Source organism: Triticum dicoccoides, chromosome 4A (genome assembly GCF_002162155.2).
Source record: "Triticum dicoccoides isolate Atlit2015 ecotype Zavitan chromosome 4A, WEW_v2.0, whole genome shotgun sequence".
NCBI lineage: Eukaryota > Viridiplantae > Streptophyta > Magnoliopsida > Poales > Poaceae > Triticum > Triticum dicoccoides.
The window spans coordinates 461,422,166-461,439,853 of NC_041386.1; positions in this window are offsets into that span (position 1 = coordinate 461,422,166).

The window sequence follows — 17,688 nt, forward strand, 5'->3', positions numbered from 1 at the left end:
CCCTTATGTCTGTATTTTATTTTATTGACACCTCTATCTCTAAAATGTGGACATATTTTTCGATATTGGTTTTCGCTTGAGGACAAGTGAGGTCTAAGCTTGGGGGAGTTGATACGTCTATTTTGCATCATGCTTTTTGTCGGCGTTCTGGGAACGGGGGTCCCCAGACTAGCCTGCCTGCGGCCCGCGGCGTGGCTGAGCCAGCAGGCCGTATGACCCATCTTCACCAACAAAGCATCCAAGACCCTCGCGAGGGGCCAAGCCTCGCGAGGCGGACGATGCAAGACCTCCTCTAGAGTGGCCTAGCTAGGCAGGCTCACGAGGAGCAGAGATATCAAGGCGAGGCGAACCTCACGAGGCCCTCGTGACGTGAGCCATGACGATCGGCACCAGGCGGGCGCCAGGCAGGCATCAACGCGCACATCGTCCTTGTTTCCCCTTTGGTGCAAAGGAGGTAGGCGCAGCTGCGGAGTACCGAGGCATTAGGCAAATGTTGCCATTTCGGTGCAACAAGACCAAGACCATGGACTGCAAGACGGAGGTCATCGTGGAGCCCAAAACAGCATCATCACCAGAGCTTTGTGCAGGCGAAGACTACTTTTGTCAGGATAGCTTATACTAGCTGCCCCCCTTCAAATTAGCCCACCATTGTTGGCTCCCTTCCTGATCGATATTTGGGAAGAGGACCAGGGCCTCTATAAATAGGACTAGCCACCACCATAGTAGAGGGCGAACCATAGGAAGAGAGAGAGTTCGCATCAGAACGAGACCAAGAGACACACCACAAGTTCACACAAGAACACCTCAACCTCAGGAGGCTGTTCTCCCCTTGTATTGTTCATCATCATCCCAAGAGGCAATCCACCACCACCACACCGGAGTAGGGTATTACACCACAATGGTGGCCCGAACCAGTATAAACCCCATGTCTTTCTGTGTTGTGAGTTCGTCGAGTTCGTCCGCAAGATCTTAGCGAGCTAGAGCATAGATCAGTAGGAGGGAAAGACTTCGTGCGCACCCCAGTGTTCGAACCTTAAGGGTTAGCCGGAGCCCCACATCTGACATTTGGCGCGCCAGGTAGGGGTGTGCCGTATCTTCCTTTCCGTCGCTCCGTCGTCTCCATGGCGGACGCTCGCCGTGCTCGAGCTGAGCGTCGGGCTGCCCTCGCCGCCCGCATTGCTCAGACGGCTCCCGTCGGTGGGCCACCTCGTCGTTCTCCGTCCCCCGCCGCCAACGCTGCCACCGGCCCGGTGGGGAACGAGCAGCAGGCGTCCTCGCAGCATCCTTCGGTGCGGCAGGACGGCCGCACCGCTACCCCATTACTCATCCCTGCCGGTTCTTCGTCTCACGCGCACCGCGCTCCCATGGAGGCACGGGCCGCGCTCATCGCGGAGAACGAGCTCCTGCGTTACCGCCCCATCGACGACCTCTATGAGGAGTAACTCGACCGCGTCGCTGAGCTTGTCCGTGCCGCAGGGGGCTCTCCGGCGCTGTCCCACTCTCTGCCTCCCCCTCAGCCAGCCACGGGCGACGGGGCTCATGGCGTGCCTCTACCGCCTCGACCCCAAGACGGTGCCTTGGCGCCAAGGCGCGCGCCTCCGCGGCGTGATCCACCGCGCCCGATGCCCGCACGTGAAGAAAGAAGCTGCCAAGAAATCCGCGGCCGCGAGAAGCTGCACCGACGCTCCCCGTGCCACCTCGTAAAGACTGCGCGCCGCCTGCAGTGGCGCAATGCGGACCTCACCAAGACCAAGCTCCGCCTCCGAAGCGGGCCCCGACGACCACGGCGGGCTACCGTGCCTTCACCCTCGAGCTGCGTAGTGTTGCCTGGCCAGGCAAGTTCAAGCCAGATCTGCCTCCTCGATACGATGGCACCACCGACCCCACGGAGTTCCTGCAGCTCTATGATTTGAGCATCGAAGTGGCCAACAGCGACGAAAAAGTCATGGCCCACCGGCTCCTGAACCTGCAGCACGGCTCGATCTCCTCCTGGGACGAGATGCACGACCGCTTCGTCGTCAACTTCCAGGGCACTCGTGACCGCCCACCGGCCACGGGCGATCTATGCCGCATCAAGCAACAGCCAGGAGAGACCCTCTAGAAGTACATCCAGCGCTTCAACAACACCCGCCTCAAGATCCCCAAGGTCATGGACGAGGCCATCATCTCCGCGTTTTTCGACGGCGTCCGCGACGTCAAGATGAAGGAAGAGCTGGCTATCCATGAGGAGCTTTGCACATCTCAGGAGCTGTTCAACTTGGCGACCGAGTGCGCAAGAGCTGAGGAGGGGCGCCTCTCTCTCCTTGAGCTGCCAGCTGCAGGAGTGGAGGAGAAGAAGGCCAAGGCCAAGGACGTGAAACACAAAGAGGCAGTGGTGCTCGTAGCGGAGCCCGACACCAAGCGAGGCAGAGATCAGCGCGAGTCGTCCAAGAACGGCCGTCCATTCCGCGCCTTCCACAACTTGAACACCCACAACACCAGCGACTGTCAAGAGCTCAGAGCCATTCGGGAAGGATGCTTATGTCGATGCCCCGAGCGGAACGACCGGGGCTATGGCCGCGGAGGAGGATGCGGAGGCGGACGCTGGGACGACCGTGGGCCGCGCCAGTAGTGGCGCGATCGGCCTCGTGAGGACCACTGGCAGGACCAACCTCGCGAGGGCGCCTCGAGGGACCCGCCTCATGAGGATCGCCCGAGGCAACGCCGGTCTTCCACCGTTGCCGCCGCCAAGAAGGAACGACGACCACCACCAGGACGAGGGGGCTGGGGGCTTCCAGGAGCCGCGTGCGGTCGCTTGCATCTTGGGCGGTGCTCAGGCCCCAGCCTCTCAACGCATCTTTAAATAGTTCGCTCGCGAGGTGAACGCAGCGCTCCCCAAGCTCGAGGCCACGCGCCCGCTCAGGTGGTCCCAATGCGCCATCACCTTCAACTCGGCCGACCAGCTCAAGTGCGCAGCCACCGCTGGCACACTCCCAATGCGGTGGTCCCCAGTCATCAGCAATGTGCAAGTCACCAAGACTCTCATCGACGGCGGCGCAGGGCTCAACGTCCTATCCATCGACACGTTCGACAACCTCCAAGTGCCCTATGAGCAGCTCGAGCCAACCAAGCCTTTCTCAGGAGTGACTGACGGTTCCACCACACCGATAGGGCAAGTCCACCTGCCTGTCACCTTCGGGGAGCGCAAGAACTATCGCACTGAGCTCATCGACTTTGACGTCACGCACATCCTCCTGCCGTACAATGCCATCCTCGGGTATCCAGCCCTGGCCAAGTTCATGGCAGTCACTCACCATGGCTACAACGTCCTCAAGATGACAGGGAGCGGGGGAATTATCATAGTCCCATGTGAAGAAAGGGATGCAGTGTGCTCCCTTGAGCGCGCCTTCCAAGCCGCAGCAATCGACAACCCTGACAGCAGAAGTGAAGGCCCTCCGGCGACCATCCCCAAGAAGAAGCAGCCGCACCGCGCAGGACCCCAAGAAGATGTCGTCGCTTCAGGAACCTCGTCAGGATCAGCGCCAGTTCCAGGGGCGCCTCCCTCCACTGCATAGGAAAGCGTGCTCGGCGCCCTCCTCGGGCGGGGCTCGTGGGCTCTCTTCTAGAGAGCCTCGGACCTTGCCAACCTCACGAGGGAGGCGCTTGGGCACCACTTGGAAGCGTGCTTCACGGCACACTTTCCTCAGGAGAGCACAGGGCAAGGAGTGCCCACCACCCAGGAGTTCATCACCAAGACCACCCAAGAGCTACAAGACGCAAGAGCCATGCGTGGCGACAGCCGCTCACCAAGCACAGCTCACCATCCAGGCGAGGGTGCTGAACTGCGCGTCTGCATCGACTTCCCGGGGCTCAATAGGGACGCATCTCAGGAACGCTTCTGGCCATCACGTGTGGGCCGCTGTGAGGGACCACCACACAGCTACATTCGCATGCCGTTCGGCTTGCCGAGCGTGGCGTCGGCCTATCAGCGCAACGTGCGGCAAGTCCTGGCGGCTCAGGAGGCCAGGTTCCACACCATTCTGAAGGAGATGGCGACGGTCTTCAGGGAACCTCCTGAGCCCCCAGAGCCTCCCGAGGCTCAGGGTCCGGGTGGCTCATGAGGGGTCATTCCTTCGACGCGTGGCTTCAGCTGCAACAACTCTACTTCATCTACAGAACCAGGTGACATCTTCCAAGTTCATTTAAGCTGGGAGCGCCCCTCGGGCTGCACTATTCCTAGGCCATGTGGGTCCGTCCCTGTGGCATGTATCCCTTCTGCTTATGTCTCTAGCTTACCTTGTTGGGGGCGCCCCTCGGGCTGCATCATCCCCACCCCGCTCGGGCCAGACCCAGTGGCATGTATCTTCCTGCATTTATCCCGGTCGATCTGCTCTTCATGCTTAACCTACCAACTGCTATCACCTGCGCGATCATCGCCTCCCACGGGGCCTCTACACAGGCACGACACTGGTGCATGGGTCCGTCCCTGCCACGCCCGACAAATCTGAGTGGTCGAGCTCTGGCTCGCGGCACGCGCCGTGCACGTCACCTCACCAGGCCCTCAGTGCCTTCACTTCATCCGGACCAACCAGCGGTAGGCAGGCGGCAGTAACGGCAAACCATGTTTGTTCTTGTGCCCGTCCACAGGAACCCTGCGGGAAGGACAGTAGGCAGCACCGCGAGTCTCCTTTTCTCTCGTGCGATTCGCTTGCGCGTTAAAAGGGGGCTTCCTGAGCATCGCGACTCGGAAGCTCTTACTGGCTCTCCAGCCCTCACCCCCTGGCCTTGACCACGACATCGTGACCTGGCATACCAGCGGCGGCTGAGCTCGCTCGAGGGCCGGGACCTGAGGACGTAGAGCATTAAGAAGAGCTCGGGAGAAGGAAAACTCGTACGGACCTGCCTAGCTATGTCGCGTAAGTTGGCGCGCAACCCTGGCGCAACATCAGGAATCACCGGGAAGTCAGCAAGATAAGTCTCGCCCTCGTATCGGCAAAATATTTGGGCCTAATAGTCGCTCACATCATGCCGCAACCCCGTTGCGGCCAAGTCATCTTCATTTCTTTCCTTACCATGGCCACTTGGGCGCTAAGGGGGACCTCCTGAGCATCGCGCCTCAGGGGCTCTTACTGGACCTCAGGCCGCACACCTCCTGACCTTGACCACGGCATGGTGACCTGGCATACCAGCGACGACTGTAGCAGCCTTGGGACCGGGACCCTTCAGCATAGAGCAACAAGCTATCGCGAGGAAAGAAAGGGGAGACCGAGCCCTAACGGGACACGCGTTCATCAAATCTTCATAACAAGGAAAATAAGTAGAAAGGCACTGTAGATCCTGACATGCCCCCATGGGGTGATTCATGATTCTTCGCAGGAAACAGAAGCTGATGCTAAGGGGGATCCTATCTACATCCTCCCGTGGCGGACGCCATCATCAATAGTGGGCCACGGGAGGCTGGCGCCAACCCCATCCAGATCAGCGGTGGCGGCAGCCGGACGCCGCAACCCTGCTCCGGGCACAGTGAGAGCTCGGGGGGACGTAGCTCTCGTCGCTCGTCTTCAGGGTCTCATAGAGCTCAGGAGAGCTGCTGGACTCCAAAGGGCTGCTGCTGCTGGAGTGGTCGCGAGCGGAGCGTGCATCAGCCTCGCGCTCCCCTCCGGAGCAGCACTCCAGGCAGCGGCCCTCAGCGTCGAAGACCTTGAAGGAGAGCGTGGAGGCGCTGTCGTACTCGAAGTGGATCGCGAGGGCGCCCCTTGCACGACAGACCCGTGCGACCTCGCCCCAGCCACGAGTCATGAAGATCTTGTCGGTGGGGACCACTTCGATCTTCGCTCCGATCGCCGGTGCGCCGCAATCGGCATGCTGTAGCCAGAGCTCGAGTGGCCCCCTCGGCGGCATCACGTCGGAGAAGAACCGTGGGAAGCGGATCCAGGAGTTCGGAGGCGTCGGCGCCCACAACACCAACTCGCGCGAGGAGTCCGCGGCGTGGACGGCACGCGTCGCCGTGGCGCGGCGACCCCGGATGCGGCGTGGGTGGCGCTGCTCGTCACTTTGTCCTCCCGAGCCCACGGCTTGGGCGTACAGGGGTAGCAGGTACTCCGGTGGAGGCCGCTCGCACAAAGGCCTCGCCACCACCTGCATCGCCGCTTCGTCACGGCGATGGATCGACCTCTTCTTCGGCGGGAGTGGCTCCGGGACATCCCGGGGGGCTTTCCCCTTCTCTTCGGCGGAGAACCTTCTGATGGGCGCCATTGGAGTAATCAGTAGAGCAAGGAGGAAGAAGCGAGCAAGCGAGGAGGAGATGGGCAACGGGGGCTCTGCCCCCTCCCCATTTATAGCAAGAGAAGGCCAACCGACGTCTCCCAGGATCGCAGGTAATGATGGTTTCCCTTGCATGTCACAGGGACTTGTCAAGTCATGCAGTCGTCGAGGCAGCGTGGGGAAGCGGAGACGCCCACGTCCAATCAACCGCCACGCGTCAACCGAGGCCGTAGACTTTTGGGGCCCGCAGTGCTCTGAACTTGACCCTTGGTTTCACCGCGAAGCCAAACCCGAGCGCACCTTGGGCCCGGGGGCTACTGTCGGCATTCTGGGAATGGGGGTCCCCAGACTTGCCTGCCTGCGGCCCACGGCATGGCTGAGCCAGCAGGCCGTATGGCCCATCTTCACCAACAAAGCATCCAAGACCCTCGCGAGGGGCCAAGCCTCGCAAGGCGGACGACACAAGACCTCCTTTGGAGTGGCCTAGCTAGGCATGCTCACGAGGAGCAGTGTAACTCCCCGGACACACCCGCCAGTGGTCGTTACTCCTGGCGGGATCTAGAATGGCCCCACAGATCAATAATAGTCTTTTCTGCGCACTTTGTCCTTAGTAGTGCACACCCGGGAGCAACTTCCCGGTCGGTCACCCATCCTGACACTACTCCAAGCTGAGCACGCTTAACTTTGGAGTTCTGTCCGAATGGGCTCCCGAAAAGAAGGAATTCCTTATTGATATGAGTAGTCTATCATCCCTAACAATCTAGGCCATCACATACACCCCACTTAGAGGAACCGACGTCCTCGTCGGGCCACAAGAACGTTCCCTCTTGGCACATACGTCTGTGCATCCAGTCCGGTACATGTACCATGCCGTGTGCCACGACGGGTCACAAACGTCATGAATAACATGACCACGCACCTGTCCGCAAACATCCGTGTAACCATGAGGGTCGGCTCTGATACCAACTTGTAACGCCCCGGACACACCCGCCGGTGGTCGTTACTCCTGGCGGGATCTAGACTAGCCCCACGGATCAATAATAGTCTTTTCTGCGCATTTTGTCCTCACTCATGCGCACCCGGGAGCAACTTCCCGGTCGGTCACCCATCCTGACACTACTCCAAGCTGAGCACGCTTAACTTTGGAGTTCTGTCCGAATGGGCTCCTGGAAAAGAAAGAATTCCTTATTGATATGAGTAGCCTATCATCCCTAATAAGCCAGGCCATCACAAGCGGAGATATCAAGGCGAACCTCACGAGGCCCTCGCGATGTGAGCCATGACGATCGACACCAGCCGGGCGCCAGGCGGGCGCCAGCACGCACAGCATCCTTGTTTCCCCTTTGGTGCAAAGGAGGCAGGCGCAGCCGCGGAGTACCGAGGCATCAGGCAAAGGTTGCCATTTCGGTGCAACAAGACCAAGACCATGGACTGCAAAACGAAGGTCATCGTGGAGCCCAAAACAATGTCACCACCAGAGCTTTGTGCAGGCGAAGACTATTTTTGTCAGGATAACTTGTACTAGCTGCCCCCCTTCAAATTAGCCCGCCATTGTTGGCTCCCTTCCCGCTCGATATTTGGGAAGAGGACCAGGGCCTCTATAAATAGGACTAGCCACCACCATAGTAGAGGGCGGACCAGAGGGAGAGAGAGAGTTCGCATCAGAACGATACCAAGGGACACACTGCAAGTTCACACAAGAACACCTCAACCTCAGGAGGCTATTCTCCCCTTGTATTGTTCATCATCAGCCCAAGAGGCAATCCACCACCACCACACTGGAGTAGGGTATTACACCATGATGACCCACAAGTATAGGGGATCTATCGTAGTCCTTTCGATAAGTAAGAGTGTCGAACCCAACGAGGAGCAGAAGGAAATGATAAGCGGTTTCCAGCAAGGTATTCTCTGCAAGTACTGAAATAAGTGGTAACAGATAGTTTTGTGATAAGATAATTTGTAACGAGAAACAAGTAACAAAAGTAAATAAGGTGCAGCAAGCTGACCCAATCCTTTTTGTAGCAAAGGACAAGCCTGGACAAACTCTTATAAGATGTAAAGCGCTCCCGAGGACACATGGGAATATCATCAAGCTAGTTTTCATCACGTTCATATGATTCACGTTCGGTACTTTGATAATTTGGTATGTGGGAGGACCGGTGCTTGGGTACTTCCCTTACTTGGACAAGCATCCCACTTATGATTAACCTCTATTGCAAGCATCCACAACTACAACAAAAGTATTAAGGTAAACCTAACCATAGCATGAAACATATGGATCCAAATCAGCCCCTTACGAAGCAACGCATAAACTAGGGTTTAAGCTTCTGTCACTCTAGCAACCCATCATCTACTTATTACTTCCCAATGCCTTCCTCTAGGCCCAAATAATGGTGAAGTGTCATGTAGTCGACGTTCACATAACACCACTAGAGGAGAGACAACATACATCTCATCAAAATATCTAATGAATACCAAATTCACATGACTACTAATAGCAAGACTTCTCCCATGTCCTCAGTAACAAAAGTAACTACTCACAAAGCATAAACATGTTCATGATCAGAGGGGTATTAATATGCATATAGGATCCGAACATATGATCTTCCACCAATTAAACCAACTAGCATCAACTACAAGGAATAATTAACACTACTAGCAACCTACTAGCACTAGTCCCGGACTTGGAGACAAGAATTGGATACAAGAGATGAACTAGGGTTTTGAGATGAGATGGTGCTGATGAAGATGTTGATGGAGATTGCCCTCTCCCGATGAGAGGAGCATTGGTGATGATGATGGCGATGATTTCCCCCTCAGGGAGGGAAGTTTCCCCGGCAGAATAGCTCCGCTAGAGCCCTAGATTGGTTCCGCCAAGGTTCCGCCTCGTGGCGGCGGAGTTTCGTCCGAGAAGATGGCTTATGATTTTTTTCCATCGAAATACTCCATATAGCAGAAGATGGCCACCAGGGGGCCCACGAGGTAGGGGGCGCGCCCAGGGGGGTAGGGCGCGCCCCCCACCCTCGTGGCCAGGGTGTGGCCCCCCTGGTGAAGTTCTTGCTCTTAGTATTTTTTATATATTTGGAAAACATCTTCCGTGAAGTTTTAGGACTTTTGGAGTTGTGCAGAATAGGTCTCTAATTTTGCTCCTTTTCCAGCCCAGAATCCCAGCTGCCGGCATTCTCCCTCTTTATGTAAACCTTGTAAAATAAGAGAGAATAGGCATAAGTATTGTGACATAATGTGTAATAACAGCCCATAATGCAATAAATATCGATATAAAATCATGATGCAAAATGGACGTATCAACTCCCCCAAGCTTAGACCTCGCTTGTCCTCAAGCGAAAAGCCGAAATCAAAAAATATGTCCACATGTTTAGAGATAGAGGTGTCGATAAAAATAAAATACGGACATGAGGGCATCATGATCATTCTTAGAACGACAACTCAGATAATTCTTGTCATATAATCTCTAATGCTAGAGTAATAATTCAATCACAATATCAAGTATGAATCGTAAACTTCATTGAAAACTAACAACTACAATCTCAGTCATTGAAGCAATTGCAATTTATCATAACATAGGAAAGAGTCAATGTATAAGAGCTTTTCAGCAAGTCCACATACTCAACTATCATATAATCTTTCACAATTGCTGACACTCACGCAATACTTATGGGTATGGAGTTTTAATCGGACACAGAGAAAGATAGGGGCTTATAGTTTTGCCTCCCAACGTTTTACCTCAAGGGTAAAGTCAACAGTAATAGTTCATGAAAACTCACATCCAATTAGCCATATATACCAGGATCTTTCGAACATATTGTGCTTGCCAAAGGATAAAATGTAAAAAGGAAGGGTGAAGATCACCATGACTCTTATGAAATGTAGGAGATAAAAGTAAAAGATAGGCCCTTGCAGAGGGAAGCACAAGTTGTCATGCGCTTTTATGGTTGGATGCACAAAATCTTAATGCGAAAGAATGCCACTTTATATTTCCACTTGTGATATGGACCTTTATTATGTAGTCTGTCGCTTTTATTACTTCCATATCACACGCTCGTATAAAGCTTATTTCCTCCACACTAATCAATCATACATATATAGAGAGCAATTTTTATTGCTTGCACTGGTGACAACTTACTTGATGGATCTTACTCAATCCATAGGTAGATATGGTGGAATCTTATGGCAAGACTGGTTTAAGGGTATATGGAAGCATAAGTAGTATCTCTACTTGGTGCAATGAATTTGGCTAGCATGAGGGGAAAAGGTGTTACACCCATGAGGCGGCTATAACTCCCACGTGTCGGAGCACGACTTAGAGGCATAACCGCATTGTAGGAATGTCACAAGAGGGGTAATCTTTACACATCCCATGTACTGAATAAGAAAGGGATAAAGAGTTGGCTTACAATCGCCACTTCACACAATACATAGGAATAACATTACATCATCCAGAATACAATCAAGGTCCGACTATGGAACCAAAATAAAAAAGACCACCCCTAATGCTAGATCCCCGATCGCCCCAACTGGGTTCCACTACTGATCGAAAGGAAACGAAACAACACAACGAACATGATCTTCATCGAGCTCCTCCTTGAGCTCGGTTGCGTCACCTACAACTGGTATCATCGGCACCTGCAACTGGTTTTTGGAAGTAATCTGCGAGTCACGGGGACTCAGCAATCTCACACCCTCGCGATCAAGACTATTTAAGCTTATGGGTAGGAAAAGGGTAGTGAGGTGGAGCTGCAGCAAGCACTAGCATAAATGGTGGCTAACTTACGCAAATGAGAGCGAGAAGAGAAGCAAAACACGGTCGCAAACTAGAAGCGATCAAGAAGTGATCCTGAAACTACTTACGTTCAAACATAACTCCAAAACTGTGTTCACTTCTCGGACTCCGCCGAGAAGAGACCATCACGGCTACACACGCGGTTGATGCATTTTAATTAAGTTAAGTGTCAAGTTTTCTACAACCGGACATTAACAAATTCCCATCTGCCCATAACCGCGGGCATGGCTTTCGAAAGTTCAAAACCCTGCAGGGGTGTCCCAACTTAGCCCATCACAATCTGTCACGGTCAACAAAGGATATTCCTTCTCCCAGGACGACCCGATCAGACTCGGAATCCCGGTTACAAGACATTTCGACAATGGTAAAACAAGACCAGCAAAGCCACCCAATGCGCCGACATCCTGATAGGAGTTGCACATATCTTGTTTTCAAGGCAACACAGGATGAGCAATCTGTACAACTAAAACCAACCCTCAAGTTTCCCCGAGGTCGCGCTACAAGGGGCTCTAGTTCGGACCAACACTTAGACAAGCACTGGCCCGGGGGGGTTAAAATAAATATGACCCTTGAGTCTGTAGAACCCAAGGGAAGGTGATAGGTTGTTAGTGCAAATGGTAAAACCAAGGTTGGGACTTGCTGGAGGAGTTTTATTCAATGCGAACTGTCAAGGGGTTCCCATTATAACCCAACCGCGTAAGGAACGCAAAATCAAGGAACATAACACCGGTATGACGGAAACTAGGGCGACAAGAGTGGAACGAAGCACCAGGCATAAGGCCGAGCCTTCCACCCTTTACCAAGTATATAGATGCATTAATTAAATAATAGATATTGTGATATCCCAACATATAAATCATGTTCCAACAAGGAACAAACTCCATCTTCACCTGCAACTAGCAACACTATAAGAGGGGCTGAGCAAAGCGGTAAACTAGCCAAACAATGGTTTGTTAGGACAAGGTGGGTTAGAGGTTTGACATGGAAATAATGGGAGGCATGATACAGCAAGTGGTAGGTATCGAGGCATAGGCATAGCAATAGAGCGAGCAACTAGCAAGCAAAGTTAGAAGTGATTTCGAGGGTATGGTCATCTTACCTGCAAAGTTCTCCGAGTTGACAAAAGCTTGATCCTCGTAAGCATACTCAACGGGTTCCTCGATCACGTACTCGTCTCCCAGCTCTACCCAAAGCAAGAACATAAGCAAAGGAAACCACAATCAACCAAGGTGCAATGCGCAAGCAACATGATGCAAAACATGGCATGATATGCGGGATGTGGTATGCAATGCATATGCATACTCTGGAAGGGAAAGATAGAATCAGGCTTCAACTTGTCAAACCAAGTGCGCCACTGGAAAGATGAGTTGATTTCGGTCGAAATCGATATAAAGATCACCGGAATCGGATGCACGGTTTGCAAATGGCAAGCAAAACAATAATGGCACAATTCTGTGATTAACAGCACAATTCCATCTAGAATGCAACAAGAAACTAAGCTACTGCACTCCAACATAGCAACAAAGCACATGGCAGTGATCTACGCAAGATGCTTGACAAAAGTTGAACACTGAGCTACGGCTAAATCACACAATAGCAGGTTCAAACAAGCATGGCAAAAGGGCAAAAGATATGAGCATCACAGACTTAGTGAAAATATTAACATGTCAGGAATTAACATCAGGAAGCAATGTTTAGAGCAAGATAACAACATGCTACAGGATCAGATCATAGCAATACAAGGCATGGCATGAATCTACTCAAAGCATATAACAAAAGTCCCTTACTGACCATAAGCCAAAAGGGCACAGAAAACATGATGGCACCCATGTAAACATAGCAAGTTTCGTTAACATATTCAGACTTAGCAGAAAACTGGACATGGCATAAACAGAATTATGAAGGCATGTTTGTGAGCTCGATGAACTCAACACAAGGCATTGCATGACAAGCTAAGCATACTACCAGCAAGAAGACATGATGAAGAAGCTAAACATGGCAAGAACAATCTCATAGCATGCATGGATCAACTACAACAACCTTGGCAAAATTGAATAACATGTAAACAATCTGCCAGGAATATTTTATAGCACAAGTAGAGCAAGCTTGAGTCATGCTAGGGCACTCCATAAATGCAAACAAAGACATGGATGGATAGAGCATAATAATATCTCAAAATCATCCTTACTGAACATGCTCAAAAGAGGCATGGATCACTCTGCTGCAACATGAATACTTGGCATAAAAATAATAGCAGGAAAAAAGGACTTGGTGAAATTCCAAGTCCCTGAAATCAGCAACATCACGAGAGCTACTTTGCATGATTGTGCTAGTCACCACATTGATCACAAAAATACATAGCATACACCCCTGTAAAGATGGCATGGCATATAACAAAACACATGTAGAGCTCAAGCCCATATGCCGCACACAATAATCATGGCAAAAATGACAAATGCTCATAATCTGATAAGAAACAACACCTAACATTTTATAGCACTCTTGAAACAGCATTTTAGGCATCAATATGGACTCAAACAAGCATGGTGCAATGGAATGAAATGAAGAGGACATCCCGATGAACATTTTGATATCTCATGCACGCAAAACGGAGCAATGGTGATGAAGTTATGACATGATGAACATGGCTAGAAAATATTATAGATCTGGGACTTAGCCAAAATATCACCTCTGCGAAAAGTCAACGCGGGACGGAGCGGTTCCGAGACAGAGTGGATCTAGGACGAGGGCACACGTTTGGTTCGGGGACCGGTGGATCTGATCCATCTCTGCCAGATCCGGCGGACGCTGGAGCTCCCGGCGAGGGCGGCGGTGGCCGGCGACCAGAGCGGCGCGGCGCGGGCGGCGCTCGGTGGCGGAGCACGCGGCGGAGATCTCGGGCGGCGGCCGGACGAAGGCGGCGGCGCACACGGCGGGAGGAGGCGGCTCGGTGGCGGGGCCGGCGACGCGCGGCGGCCGGCAGCGGAGGCGCGGGGGCGCGTGGCGGCGGGCGGGCGTGGAGGAGAGATAGGGTGGCGGTGGTGAGGTGGTGGCGTCCGATTGGACGAGGGGGCGGTGGCGCACATGTCCGGCTTGGTGCGGACGTGTCCGGCATCGCGAGGATGAAGAAGACTAGGGTTCATCCGCGAATTTTTGGGGGGAGGCACATATTTATAGGTAGAGGGAGCTAGGAGAGTCCAAATGAGGTGCAGTTTTCCGCCACGTGGTCGTGATCGAACGACCGAGAGGATGGAGGGGGTTTGGATGGGTTTTGGGGCACTTTGGAGAGGTGTTGGGCTGCAACACACACGAGGCCTTTACGGTTCCTCGGTTAACCATTGGAGTATCAAACGAAGTCCAAATGGCACGAAACTTGATAGGCGGTCTACCAGTAGTGAACCAAGGCCGCTTGGAAAATCTCGGTCCATTCCGAGAAAGTTTAACACACGCACATGAAAAGAGGCAAAAGGGGGCGCCGGAGGACATAGGAGTGTTGGATCGCGAAACGGACAACGGGGAAAATGCTCGGATGCATGAGACAAACACGTATGCAAATGCGATGCACATGATGATATGATATGAAATGCATGACACACAAACAAATGACATGGCAACAACAGCGAATAACTAGAAGACAGATGGCACAACATTCTCGGGGCGTTACAACACTCCACCACTACGAGAGGATCTCGTCCCGAGATCTAGAATGGCACCGGAGGGAAAATGAAGAGGAAGATGAGAGGTAAAACTAAGTTGCTTCTTTGACAAATGAGTGAAACCAAAGAACCTTGAAAGGTTGAACAACTTCGAGAAAAGAAAACAATGGAGATGAACGAAGTAGAAAACACTCCATTAGAAAAGAGGAACAAGGAAGAACAAATTCGGGCAGCACTCCGGTTGAAAAGTGATATGAAACTTGATAAGATGAAAGAGCTTGAGCAGAGGACACAACACTCCGGTTAAATGGATAAACCAAGAAAAGAACACGATCCTGACAAAACAAGAAGATTGGTTGAAGAGAGCAACATCACAATGCCTCCGGAACAAAAGTAAGAATGGAATGGAATGAACGAAGGAAAACAAGATCTTGAGAGAGCACGCTTACAACAAATGCTAGAACGGAGTTGTTGGAAAACCAACAAAGAAAAGAATAAGCTTGATATGGTCTTATGGAATACATCTCAAATTATGAGGTGACGACCTGCCACTCACGGGAAAAAGAATTGGATTGATATGAACAAGGAGACGAGAAACTTATTTCACCGGGAGGATAAATGAAGAACTTGGGTCATTTATAAGCACCATAAATAGCAACAACCCTTAGGGAAGGCTTTAGGTGAAATATAACCCAAGATAACTCCAATGAAGAGATTGATGGGTTGCAAAGGATCTCACGAACGAATTGAAAATGATGGATTTAAAGTATGTCATTTCGAACAACTTGTCGATCATGAAACATGAAGGAAAACTGTCAAAATGACATAATACCACCTGAAAACATAAGGTAGAAGGAATTGCACTTCGGAATGCCATATTACGAATACTTGAGCTCCTCTGAAAAGAATCTTGATGAGCACTTCGAGAAGGAATTAATTCCTTGATGAACCATCATGTAGAGCCTCCATGAAGAACTCGGCAACAAAAGAATGATCAAACGAAAAGAAAGATGAAAAGAATAAGGTTGAAGCCTTGCAATGATTTAGATGGAGCTTCACAACGAGATAAAGTGGAAACTTGGAACACCGGAAGAAAAGATAAAGCATCTCGATCCGAGAATTTGATGAGCCTCCGGAATAAAGAATTGACTAAGCTCGATGAAACAAGAATAAGAATAACATTATGCTCATCCTTCACCAATAATATTGATGACAAACAATGGATTTGGCATGCTACTCATTCTCGTAGAAAGGATTAAGATAGATATGGCGCAAACTTGAGGAGGTCTTCAACGATCCACCGGCAGGATTGGAAAGAACGAATGAATCTGTATGATGACGAAAGAGAAGAACTCTTGAACGAGCCACTGTAAAAATTAAATATGAATGAAGTAAAGGGATGAATCACCGGTAAGAAATAGAGAACGAATGAAGATACTTGAGGGAATTTGATACTAGAGAACGAACAGATCACGAGCTGATTATAGAATATTTGAATGATGCACCGGTAAGATTTAGAGAACAATAGCTGAAAGCTGGAATGAATAATCCCGAAATGATGGTCTTTGGGGAATCAAACTGAAAAGAATCTTGAATTGCTCCAGATGGGTGAAAAGAATTCTCACAATCGAAAACAATTATGAGAGAATGGCATCAAGCTAGAACCACGCATCTTTGAGAGAACGGGTAAGGATTTAAGAGGAAATCTTCTTCGGTCTTCAAATGCAGAGAATGACGATGAGAAAGACCACCATGAATTATTTAGACACCCCGGAAGAATCAAAAGCGAAGAGGTTGAGCCAAACAATGAAAAGAATTTGAAAGATCTTGAAGAAAGACATATGACTGATGATAATCCATTTTTACGCCAAACTTGGAGAAGAATTTGAGAATAGCTCCGGGAAAATTAGAAGAGTCAGGTAAGATCCTGGGAAAAGACCTGTGGGTTAGGGCCCACTCAAAAGAAACACCTTTGGAATGATTTTGAAGAGAGATGCGCCGGTTGAATTAAATGGCTTGAAAGAGATTACAACCTCGAAAGAGCTTGAACGAATGGAGAGTGGAAACACGAATCTTCAAGATATCTTGAGCACTCCGGAATAGTTGAATAGTGAGAAGTGGATGATTAAGAGGTGCACCGGCATGAGAAAGCATTTGAAACGAGGGAAAAGGATATGATCAACAAAGCTTGAATAGGATCCACCAGAGAAGAAAAGAGAACGAAGAATGATAACTAGAAGCTCTGTTAGTATCTTCCTGAGAATCACCGGATAAGAGCACTGAAAGAAAAGGAATGAAGAGACTTAACATGAATAAAATGGATACTTGATTAAGAAATCCGAGTCCTTGAAGAAACAAGGGTGGGAGGGTGGGAAAAACAAAGACTTGGGACGGATGAAGCAAACACGGTTGAGAAGAACTGATAATTGATCTTGCTGATGTTGAAATGATCGGATCCACTAGAAGAGAAGCACACCGGTTGAAAAGAGATTGAAATGACAAACTCGATGATCGAGAAGGATTAGTATTCACATAGGAACATGAGAACACCACTTAGGGAAGGTATGGAATCAACACTTGACATTGAAGCAACTCGAATACCACAACTCAAAACAAAACAAGGATTGGCTTGCAGAATAAGCCAGAACAAACATATGATAGAGATTTAGTCCGAAGTTTTCGTGGTGGGGCCCACACGGGCTTGATCATACAACACCATCTTGTACAAGGCAGTGCACATGACATACGAAGCATCCCCGAGTCAGCATAGCCAAGGACTCTTTAAGACACAACGAGACCACTGTAAAACCAACCATGGATAGGCGGACCACTAGATGTCGAACCCCAATTTCACATCATGCATCTGTCGAAAAGATATCCTAAGAGCTACTTGAATTCCCACTTATAAACTCCTGAAACTTTCTAGTTATGCAATCAGGTGTTGGGGATATAGGGGAAGCATAATATCTCACCCAAAACTAGCAAATC